This window comes from Helicoverpa armigera, chromosome 11 (genome assembly GCF_030705265.1).
Source record: "Helicoverpa armigera isolate CAAS_96S chromosome 11, ASM3070526v1, whole genome shotgun sequence".
Taxonomy (NCBI): domain Eukaryota; kingdom Metazoa; phylum Arthropoda; class Insecta; order Lepidoptera; family Noctuidae; genus Helicoverpa; species Helicoverpa armigera.
Window position 1 is genome coordinate 9,835,485 of NC_087130.1, and position 13,280 is coordinate 9,848,764.

Below are 13,280 nucleotides of genomic sequence, written 5' to 3' on the forward strand. Positions count from 1 at the left end.
ACATATATCCTTAATTCACTGTATAAGAATGCACAAATCCTTATAAGGATAGACAGCACGACACACAGTATGTATTCACAATGACGATATATATCTCTATATTTAGAAGGCTGTTCGTGACATCATACTGTATAAACGACTGTGTAGGCTTTGTTTAAGTAAACGTTTATTTATTTAAACTATGGTTTCCGGTTTTTGGTATTTCTTAGTTTCTTAGTCACGGCAAAAATGCTTTAAGTTCTCTTTTTCAAAATGGTGGGTTGTTATTTGTTAAAAATACGAAGCGACTCGCTTTATGTTCTGTGACGACAATTATAGGTATTACTATTAATTAAAAATATAATTGATGCTTTATCTACTTACTTATTTTTAAGACTAGCCGTTTTCCCGCGGTTTCACCCGCGTCCCGTGGGAGCTACTGCTCGCACCGGGATAAAATGTAGCCTATGTTACTCGCAGATAATATAGCTTTCTAATGGTGAATGAATATTTAAAATCGGTCCAGTAGTTTTTGAGTTTATCCATTACAACCAAACAAACAAACAAAGTTTTCCTCTTTATAATATTAGTATAGATATACATACGTTCTCAGTAAAGAACCCCTATTAAAAGAAAATATTTTAAAATATTAGGTATGAGGTAAATCACCATAACGAGAGTTCCGATTACCTACCTATGCGCATATAACAAACACTAAAAACCGAACATAACTAATTTCACGGTTTAATTAACGATTTCCTTCAAAATAAAACATCAAAAGCTTCGAAACAAGTAAACTGCATATTTCTCAACTCACGTAGTTATGTAAATAAATATGTAAAATCATAAAATTATTTGATTTGTATAAGTATCAATGGAAATATAAAATCTTTTAAAACTATTCAGTATTTTGTACTGTTTTTGTTATTATTTAGTTGTTGATAATATTTTTACGGAATGTCTGAACATTTTACGTTTATGATGCGAAAATACATATACAGGTTGTATTTATCCTACTCAACCTTAGGTGTTGCATTATCCTTCTCGACCTTCCCACAATGGTATGAAAAACACGAACATCAAAAATTAACAGGTAAAATAATATATTCCATAAACAACATTTTTGACGAAAACATTATTTAGTATAAGCAATAAAGTCTCATTCCGCATATTTGTTTATGTAGGTATGTTTCATGTAAATATTTTTCGGTACAGTTCATGAAAGATGTGTAGAAGTAAATAGCGCATTCCAACATTTGACGTCAACTGTACTATAAAATTCTCTTTTATGGTGAACTGTAAAGACCCACGCTGATGTTCAAAGTTAAGTCAACAAACTAAATACTAATTTAGCTGACGTTTTTAACTAATAAACATTTGAAAACTGTGAAGAATTTCCGGAACTACTGGATGGAATCCAAAAATTCTTTAACTAGTAGATACCTATAGCCTATAGCTGAAGATCTTTGGTCGTTACGAGTAGTTAGAAACCAGAGTTTGACAGTCTTACCAAGGATATCTGGCTACTCGGGTAACTGGCTTGAAGAAGAGCTCAGATAGGCAGTCGCTCCATGTAAAACACTCAGCTGGTCCGGTTTGACTGAAAGCCGACCCCAACATAGTTCGGGAAAAGGCTAGAAATATAATAGGAAGTCGTAGACTCTCTGCCCAAAATGTTTGCAGAACAGAGGCATTCCAAACATTTCACTTGTCAATACCATCATGCCTAAATGATGGAAACACCCTAGAATTTCCTGGAATCACTCCAAAAGTTCATACACCCTGTCTATCAACACAAATGGGCCAAATACTTGTTTGTATATGTATATTTTGTTTATAAGTGTTTAGTTTGTAACTGTATTTTATTTTTAGATATTTCTGTAATATTGTAAATTAGTTAGCTAGTGATATTGTGCATGCTGTGGTCTCCTATAAGTGAAGGAGTACACCGACACTATTCCCATTGTTTTTTATACTACATATGTCATGTTATGTGTACATCCTTTGTTGGAGATCCTAAATAAATAAATAAAAAATACAAATGCATTTCCCTAATTCTTAGTGCGCAAAACATGCTTGATTTTACGTCAAAACAACCAGCTTTATAGTCCAGTTTATTGTTTTAGCATCATTGAGGTATAATGAGCATTTCAGTAACGCATTGTTTTCGTGAATTTTTCACGTGATGCTACAGGAAATACGGTACAACTTCAAACGTTTCAGTTGATATGCTCGTAAAGTCTTGCAATGGCTCTTTTAATATAAATTGTGAATAAAACAAAGTTCTCTATAGCATCTTTTTGTCGCGATAAATAAAGAATGCTGAAGTGATTTTCACTTGTTTTTCGATAGTAAATAGTTGGGGTTTGGGTTAGGGATTCATGAGGAAGGTTAAGTGCGGATTTTAATAACCTATCTAACATCTATTAAATCAATTAATTGCCTTCTAAAGATAACATTTTTACTTATATCTCATACGAGAAATATAAAATTGTAAACTCTAGTAACCATATGTATGTAACTTACAAATGTTCTTGAAGTCCGTCATAAGTATACCTATATTAAGCTCATTAAACTTTCAAAGCTGAGGAATGTCGCAATTTTAACTAAAGTAAACTCTAAATATAATGGTGACCTACAAAGATATTCAAATTCTAACCCTGGTTTCAAAAACTTAAAATACTTAAGTGCTTTAATATGTAATTTTGTATTATCTAGTCCACTAAACTGATATAAAAGCTATCAGTATGTTACGTAACACATATTTCTGCGGACAACTGGCATTATATCATACTGTGAAGGCGATGATCGAAGGTGACATACTTATTAGGTGACAAAGAACAAAATATTGTAGAAGGTCCACTTGGATAAACTTGAAAAGTTAAACTATGCGTAAAGTTTATGTGTATAAAGTTGATTTGAAAACCTTAAAACTTTAAGTAACATTGAGTAGTCATGATAGTATTCGAGGAAAAATGAAAATATGCAAATATGTACAGTAAATAGGCAAATTAAAAAGTTTACGAAGAGATTTTCCGTACAAGAAGTTGAATTTAACGTTAATAATAAATAAATAAATCATTTATTTCAGGCCTTTACACCCATATAAATTACAAACAATACAAATGAATGAATTAAACTTATCATAATAAAAATCAATAATCAATAATAATTCATCACAATACATACAGTTACATTACAATAATTACATTTAAATTTCTCACATTTATTAAAATAATATTTTTACATTATTCAGCAGATGAACCATACAGCAATGGTTCACGTACTGACAGTCAAATCGGTCAGAAAAAGCTCTCAGAATACTATTGCGGCTGCCTCGCACCCTGCGCACCAGGGACGTGCACCTTTTGCGCATTATAGTGTGGAAACAATCAACACGCGCCTCGGCAAACATCCCTGACGCGCTACAGAAGCGAGGCAGCCCCAAGAGCACCCTAAATGCGTTATTGTATTGGACACGTAGAGCGCTGTACTGCTTCTGCGTATAATCCACCCACAGACTGCCAGTATAAAAGGACGTACAAAACGCTCTAAATAAGGTTATTTTGACGTCCCTTGTACACCGAGCAAATCTGCGGGCTATCATATTCGCACGAACAGACAGCGCCCTACGCTCCCTTTCAATATCTGCACCGTCTTTCAGGTCAGAGGTTAATATATGCCCCAGGTATTTAAAAGTATCAACTTTCTTAAGTAGGACTCCATTGAGCTTAATTGCTGCTAAGTAATCTGGACACCTCTTGGCCCGAAAGACCATGCACTCACTTTTACTGACGTTATACAGCAAACCATGTTCCTTAGCATATTTTTCACAAATGCCAATCAGCCTCGACAACCCACAAACAGAGGCGCTCAGCAGGACCATGTCGTCAGCGTAGCTGATATTATTCAAGCACACATCCCCAACATGGCAACCGACATGCGTGCTGCTGAGCGTCTCTATCAACTCATTAACGTACAGGTTGAAGAGCTTAGGTGAGGTCAACCCCCCTTGCCTCACGCCGCACTCCAACCTGTAAGGAGCTGAGTAGGCCCCCGACCACCGAACAACATTGACCTGATTGTTGTACCAGTATTGAAATATACGGATAAGACCGTCTGGCACTGACGACTGCTTCAGTTTTTGTTAAATTAACAAATATACCGAAATAGATCCAACTTTTTTTCACTTCTTTATAAGTAATATCAACAGAATAATATAGTAGGTGAACCTTAAATACATAGTATCTATTCATGTCAGAATACATTTTCAGCAAGAAAAATTTTTGAAAATCTTACAGTGAACTTTTTTTTAGTTATAAAATTTTTGATAGTCTACATATGTAGCTGGATCTTCTGAATATTTTCGTATGTAATGTAACTTGTATGGGACGAAACCTTCAATGGTTTTGTTTGTATGTAAATATTGACAGACACCTACTGCGGCTTTAACCTTGTGCGTGTACTGAATTAATTTATTTTTAAGTGTTCATACTAAAAGCGATAACTTATTGAGGACAATTTGGCCGCATTTTTGTCTAGTCTTTACATTAACTCAAGCAAAATTACCAGTTGGTTTTTCAACAAATGGAGAGAAACAACAGGGTAAAAAATATATTTTGTTGTTGATTTATTGAGTGATCATTGTAACAGTAGCTACTTCATAAAATAAAATTATAGTTTATTAGACTTGATCCCAAAAAAAGGCCACTTCGATATGCTAAATGCTTAATATCATTATTTTAACTTTGGGATAAAATAAATGTCAATCAGATCTGCTTAGGCTTAAGTAAAACAGGGTAAACTGTAAACTTACCTAACAAAATGTGCTATTATAAAATCTAAATCTCTACTTACGTACTTAATTTCCCTGACATTTATAGTTTTATTCAACTCGATCACGTAAAAAAATCGATAACTAATTAGGGATCGTTAGTGGCAGTCATGTGGGTGTATGAATGAATGGGTTCCACTCACCTTGGCATAGTTTTTCAACTATTCATACACATTACACATGTTAGCTAGTTAGTCACATTATTATTTGTTATTTTGCGGAAATATGCTTTTTTCTTTTACACCTGTGATTTAGAAACCTAATAGTGACTTGTAGAATGTTTTGTGAGAACAAAAAGTTTGGCGAATCTGAAGTACGTAAATGTCAGCCTTGTCTGATCTGAGCTCTCTCCGGTCGTATCGGATTGCCGTCCCATCGGGCCATGAGAGAGGAGGAATAGTGAGTGCATCTGTGTCTGCGCAAATGCTTGTGCACTATAATGCACAGTTGGCTAGTCTCCTTTTATGAGAACAGCCGCCATAGCCGATAATCTAGGCTAGGAGGATATCATATTTTTCATGTTCATTCAAACGGATTCTAATAGTTATAAATTGATTTTACTTCTTCAGCTTATATTACTAGGTACCTACTAGTTATCACAACCAATTATATATCTTCATTTACCTACCACACGTGTTTATTACCTGGTACTATAAAGTTATGAGAATTAATTTCAATTCCGATATCCATATAATTTGATCACGTGTATTTCTATGAATGATACTAAAAGTAATGTATTGTTCAATATAGTATTTTAATTTTACATTATAGCATTTTATATAATTATACAGAAATGTTATTGATTCAATATTAATTAAACGTAGTACGTATTAAGTAAACGATCTTTTCAACATGGTTCTATGTTCAGAAATATTGAACGATCTTTTTCAAATAATAAAATAACAATGAAGTTTGTCAATGGCCGTTGCTAGTTCTAGCTTTTGAAAATGGAATTTGTCCTAAGTTCTATTGTGCCCAGAGTACTACAACTATGTAAGTATCTGTTTAACCATGTGCAAATTGCCCAAAAATCGTCATCGCCCTTTTTTCTTCGTCCCACTGCTGGGCACAGGCCTCCTCTCACACAGAGAAGGATTGAGCGGTATCACCGCGCTTGCGGGTTGGTACCTAAGATGTATTAAATTATTCATCAACTTATTTCACCATTAATAAACTGTCAGACAACAAACCTTTAACCTTTTTCATTAGCGAACTCAAATAAAAACTATTCAAAGAAACCTTTTTTCTTAGAACTTTAATTATTATAAGCTAAGATTATAAACATGTTTGGACTAGCTTTTTTTAGTTTTATAATGACTGTCATACCTACATATTGATTAACGTCATTTCGTTTTTGTTAATCTTGATTGGTTGATAAAAAAATAATTGTTGAAGTGCCTCTTGTGGTCGAAATCAAGTACAACACACAAATAGTTTTTATAAGCTATGTTGAAGCGACCAGGCTACAAAGAAAATGTTTTTATATATCTCTATCTAAAACTTTCCATCATTTGAATACTTACACAAAAACGTCGTGCCTGTATTTCTGACATCATACCCCACAGGATCAAGATTCTAATTCTGAATGACGCCACATTGCGTGTCAGTTTTGTGAACGGGAAAACCAGTCTGAGAATTTTTACTCATTTAAAAATCTACATGATACAGGAAATGATACAGGAAAGTCATAATATACCAATGCATATAAAAAAAAACATTCCAGAACACACTCACGTTTATACGATTTGAATGTACTTAAAAATCCAACTTATTTTTCTCAATAAATATCTTTATAATTTAGGTATTTCAAATCTAGATTTAATTATATTAACGAAGATCTTCTTCATCGAAATCGAATTGATAGAATTCAAAATTCCAGTTCAACAAAAAAAAAGCTGTTAAACCTTCTAAAATCCGAAGTTCGCAACATTAGCCCCATCATTTCATGGTACTCTAAGGTGAGCGAACCGGTTCCAAAGGACGTTTTTCGACATAAAGCTACACATACTGACCTACAGGACTCGTTCTGATGAAGACAACGGCATACATTAACAGAACTTGTTTGCTAATGTAAGATTATTATTGTTTGGTGTCTGTTTTGGGCTGAAGAGGTGGGGAAAATTGGATTGACGTGTCATTTTATTAAACAGTAGTAATTTCTAAGGGTACCTCATATTGCAAACCGCGAGATATTTTTATTGCCTAGATTAGCAATAGCTAAATACATATTTGTTTGACAGTATGTATTTTCACTTGACAAAGAATACGAATGAGGATTTGTTGCTCACATGTTTTGCATAAGATGAAATACCCATATTTCTATTTCTAAACATCATTTTAAAATAGTATCCTCTGAACTCTCAATAATTTCAAAGATGAAATTCAAAACTTCTACTTCTCGTAGATTTTGGTTCGACATAATTTATTTAAAACACAGCAGAATATTAACACAGTCTAAAAATTGTAACCCTTGCCCGCTCACGTCTTACCTCTTAACCCAAACTAAAACACGCAATTAAGCAGGCATGTTTTTAGCGCACCGCTTTAATTAACGAAGAGCTAAAAATTACTTAAAAAGCTGACAAAAACATCTGACCACTGACCACTCCCAACAGGATTGAATGTCAAGTAAATGTCAGACCGCTGACATTAATTCTTGACACGTTCAGATATTTTTATCTCGAATGCTTTTGTGTGATTCATTTAAATGCTTATTATTGGTAGATTAATAAAGTAGGTACAACTCGCGAAATACAAGTATATGTAAGTACCTACGCGAATGTGGCCATTTCAATTACCATAAAATTGGTTTATGAGTTTCGATACGCGTAATCAATACTTAAGGATTATGGAGACCACAAAAAGTTAGAAACGAGCTACACTAGAGAATTTCCATGTCTTTTTTAGCAGCCTATATGAACCTTCATTTACCTACTTGGATAACAACGGATAAGACTCCATTTCTACTAAAAAAGGATCATCTCAGGTCTTAGTTTTCGACCAAAACGAATATACCTAAAAAAACGTAGCTTCACCCAAATCCAAAAACTACTCTTCCGAAAACGGTTAAAAGCAAACAAAACTACTAAAACAAGTTATCTAAACAAAAGGTAAAGTTGAGCTAAAATTAATAATATTCAAAATCGTGATTAATCACAAGTAAATCAGGATGCTTCGAGATTATTATCTTAAATTGTCATAATTTGCATACGCTGCATCCGTGAAAAACTAGTTTTACGTTTATAATAGTCGGTATTAGTTAATTAAAGACTTCATAGTCAGGTATTTTAGAGCAAATCAAAATATAATTCACGACTTGATTCAAAATAAATAATTGATAATTATATCGATTGATTTTAAACGTTGCACGCACTTTTTTGAAGATCTTGAATATTATTTAAATATCTTGAGTAAAAATTATTTCTATTCAAACAATATATTTATAACAGAAAAGTTCTTTTGTTCGTTTGTTTTAACACACTTATTTCAGGAACTACTGGACCGATTTCAAAAAATCTTTCAGTACTGAACAGCCCATTTATTAAGGATTGCGTTATAAGGCACTTGCAAAAGCTAATATTTAGTCATTTCAAGTCCATACGAACTACTATTAGGTACTTATGTTTAGTAAACGGGCCACAACACTAATCTAAAACAGTTCATCATAAACCCATATCGAATAACAGTTCGATCCATAAATCAGAAATCGATCAAAATCTCGATAAACGTCGATCACTCAATATAACCCAGTTGACAATACTGTTTGCTGTCAACATTCCATCAGTTTAATATATTATTATGTTAAACTAGCTTTGTCATGCGGCGATGCGTGCATCGTTCAATTTGTGTGAAGTGTTTTTGCAGCTCTATAGATTCACGGCCATAAAGTAAATAACTGTATAATAGTGGCGTGCACTTGGAGAGGCCTATGTCCAGCAGTGGACTGCGATAGGCTGATGATGATGATGATGATGAAAGTAAATAACCACTAGAGAGCGCACTCGCCAATTTCTTCTAAGAACACGACTCACCACTGCGGGCTGGGCGGAGGACTTTGGGATAGTCTTTGTTCACGGCTCTGAAGTTGACTCCTAAAGATAGATTCTACTCCGCATGCGGGAGGCATCTTCAGGCTGTCTTCAGAGCAGCAGAGTTTTCTGACAGAAAATTTTTGCTCGTGCAACTTGATTTTTGTGAAGGCTCTAGTAGCCAACTCTCGAGATCATAATATTAACTGAATTTTGTGTAAATTCCACATAACATCAGCTATGTGCCAGTAAAATACTAGGTAGTCAAAATTGGTTCACCAGTTCTGGAGAGATAATCTCAATCACATAAACGGACAAATATTAAGTTACCTAATAATAATTAAGCTTGGTAAAGTGCTCTTTATTTTGACATCACAAACAGACTTTCGTTTTATTTTCCATATAGATAGATATAGTTAAGTTAAACTCCGTTTACCGTGTAACAAGTGTTTACTAAATAACGGCGTATCGGCGATAATCTCATAGTTGTACGATTTGTTTGACTTGCCATGTGACACTTACCGTAACTCTACTGATCTTAACTAGATAACTGGGGTTGGTCCAGTTGTTAAGCAATAGCAGGTATAGCAGCTTGATTTATCAACTTATCTTGTGCAGTGTCATATTGTTGTTATTGGTGTAAAAATGAGAATTATTTTCTACATTGTAATTTGATTGCATACTTGAGCAATAGCTCAGTTCTTACGAAATGTCAGTGGTTCACCTAGCTTTTGACTTTTCGTACGAATATGTAATAGATATACAAAAAAACCTTTGAATTCACCTTGTTCAAACCGTTAATTTTGGTAGGTAGAAAATCATCAAAATGCCCTTACCACTTTAGACTGCAGCCCCTATGTAGGTGCTCTTTGGTCCTAACGGTGTCTTTTGAGGCCTTTGCAATTTTGCTGTCACCCCTTAAAGGCACACGTAAGACACTGACGTGCCACCTTCATTGAAGCAGCCTGGAATTCTAGATCACTTCCAGAATGTTCCAGAAACTCGCTACCTCTCATCCCTTGCGTCTTTATGACAGCATAACGGGTGATCGCGGCTTATTACACGCCGCTCAGCCGATCGACAGCATCACTCGCTATAAACGGGGCATACATGCGATACTTATTAACTTAATATAAGTTACACAGTAACAAACTGTATGGTGTGATGGCTGGATAACGTAATTTTATGCGTAGGGGAAATCTAGTACTTCGTGGATGAAAATTGAAAGTCCAGTTTCCTTTATCATCTGCCAAGACTTTTCCCAAATATCTGGAGTCGGCTTCAAGTCTAAACAGATACGGTTGAGCGCAATGTTTTATATGGAGCAACCTTCTCATTTCTCAACCCTGTTACCCGGGCAAACCGATAACCCTTGAATACTCAGGTATTCACACGATATACATTCAGATTCGCAAAAATTGCTACAACTTACCTAATTTATGCGCAAACGCAGCGGTCAGTACGATCTGTCAGAAAATAGGTTAATATAATTTACTAAGTAACTGAAAAAATAGGTGAATTAGTTTATGTGTATTACAGAAAGAATAACATCATAAATCCAGAATCTTCTCATAAATTTTATTTATTTTCATTGCAAGTATTTGTAAATCCTATAAAACCCCACGAGCCCCAATAAAAATAAAAACTGTATAAAATAAACCAAATGCACTTTAAACATCAAAGTATGTCAGTTTAACCTAGAGAGTTTCCTATACGATACCTATTACGTACTAAAACTTATTCTTGCTTCACCACCATCATTTTCCCGGCCTCATTTCAATATTTATTTTGGGGTCAGCGCAGCACGACTTTATCTTGCATACTTAAAATATAAAATATTTTACCTACTATCTGTCGTTGTTTGTTGTCCCATCGGACGATCTAGTTTTTGCCATAGTTTGCCTTAGTTCTGAGCTAAAATCAACCTGTGGTTTTTCACAAACTTTCACAGAGCTCCCCATAGTCTATATATAAGTTACATCTAGGTACTTGGAGGGGCATGTAAAACAGACGACCTCGTCTGTTATCCAGTAGCAGCATTTGTTAAAATTCGAATTCAAAGGCCGTCATGCGGACTTAAGAAAACACTATAGCTCCCAATTGATGAACTTACAACTCACTAGATAAGTAAAAGCCTATTAAATCAAGCGTTTTATCATTCTACAATCTTCAAAGATCTCAAGCAGCGATTCCCGCTACACTTTACACCATAATAACTGTATTTATCACGCCAAACAATTAATTACTAAACAAATCGTATGCGGGAACAATCCGGAATGTGTGAACTAAGGAAAAACGTGGTTTATATGCATGTAGTGTAAGAAGCTACTAGAATTTTCCATTAATCTCTATCTAGGTGTTTGTAAAAAAGTATTTCTACGTCGATATTAAAATCTCTGGGAAAACTATAGCGCCGTCTAATGTTCTCATATTTTGAAAAATATTGACCGGTTTTTCCCCATGCCTAAAATACTCGAAAGTACTGTACATTCAATAGGTTTGACTGATTTTCCTCAATAACATTTATTAAAGAAGATTGGTCCAATTATGTATAATGCATTTTTCTCAATCAAAACTACATTTATGACCTTATCTTACACAGACGTATTTTTGCAAAGTTTCCTAAAGTTAACAATTCTATCAAACATCATAAAATAACAAGACGTTATTCACAATCAAATCTTTTGTCTAACCATGTATCTTTTTGACCTGAATACACAAAAGTCTAGTTTGTAACAAAGCTCTCTACAGTTCACTTAACATATAGGCCACATCAAATTGTGCTAAGAGAAATATGCTAATGTACCATCTTCCTCACTTATTCAATGTATTTCATCGTAAGTAGATCGTTTGTCTGATTTTTATGGATAATAAGGGTTTTTCCGACGCTATGTATTTCTCATGGTAACTTGTTATTGTAAGTCTGCTTATTGAGTATTTTTAGCCGAAGAAATAGATGTAAAGCTCCGGCATGATGGAACATGCTAAAAATCAAATAAATAAAAGTCCAAATGTTTCAGACATGCTTCTTTGCATTATTATTAGGTATAAGCTTTGAAAAACAAGTCCAGAAACTTCCGTTTATAGAAAAAACCTTATAAAAATAAAGTACTAGCCTTTTCTATCCTCTAAACATGTCTAATATTTAAAAGTTTCTAGTTAGGGCTGGGTAATACCATTAAAAAAACGCCTGTATATAGATACAGGCGGTTTTCCTGCCCCGGGAATCCAACTCCGTGAATGTCTTTCAGTTACCCAAAAAATAAATCCACAGCTAGATACTTACTTTACTTATTATTGAAGTACAATTTATAGTTCATATCATATTCATTTTAAACAATCGTACAACACAATCCGTATCATTCTTTTCCCAAAATACACATTGTTTCAACGAAATCTTAGTTAGTGTCACGGCCTTTTAACTCGTCTGTAGTTCAAGTTTAACTATTTCGGTTACCACTGTCGGCACACTTGTGAAGTGGACCATGGCGGTTCAAATTAACTTTACCCATAGAACACTATGGTATGCCATAGTTGATGTCGTTTTAATGAACTACCTTAAGTTTTGTTGGTTTAAAACATTTTAGAAATGGTGTTTCAGAATTTTTTGTGTGCTTTATGCTGTCGTAGGCTTTTTTGATGGTTTTAGTCACGTCTTCTGAAAAAGAAATCTGTAGATGTATAGAACAGTCGTAATTTTTAACCATTTCCCAAAAAAAAAGGAGTTTCAAATTTTTTTTTGTATTTTTTTATGTTTGCGCATATGTCCGTCGTTTACGTTTAGCTTCAAAGACCCTGCCTAATAGTCAAATTCTGTTTATATTTCGGTATAAGACAAAACATACACAACCTACACTGAATTCGCGGTAAACCCCTTAAGCTTTGTCAGTTTAGATTACTCATATCCTTGATATAATCACAAATTCTTATGATTTACTATTACAAAGTATATAAACACGTTTATTCTTAGTTTTCCTCAATAAAGTCAACATCAAGGTATGTATTGGAATGACAGCTTTTTATACATATGACGCAAGTTCTATTATACAGAGCTATTAAACTAACATTTATATGAAAACAAGCATAATTTATATTTATGTAGTCAATAAAGTAAATTAATTGTTACGAAAATCTTAAGAATTTAAATTGTGTAAGTACTTGTTATAATTACCTACAACTGGTTTAATCTACAATCACTTATTAAGGCTATGATGGTTATCTAGACAAACTAATTTATACATACACTTTCATTTCTTAATCCTACCTAAATACAACTGTCAGATGTTGGCGAATCAAGTTGAATTTAATCTTATTTATTACTTGTGTTTCAGCTACCTAAATTATCCTTTCATAATATTAACTTACTTTCACTTTTCCTTCTATTTTACAAAAAAATATGCATGAGTAGGTACTATTCAAGAGTGACCAAGAAAACGATT

General features: G+C 33.9%; 1 protein-coding gene across 1 annotated transcript in view; it reads left to right on the plus strand.

The window, feature by feature from the left end:
- The window catches only part of LOC126056758 (uncharacterized), a 72,394-nt gene that overhangs the window by 8,161 nt on the left and 50,953 nt on the right, over positions 1-13,280 (plus strand). The window lies entirely within an intron of this gene.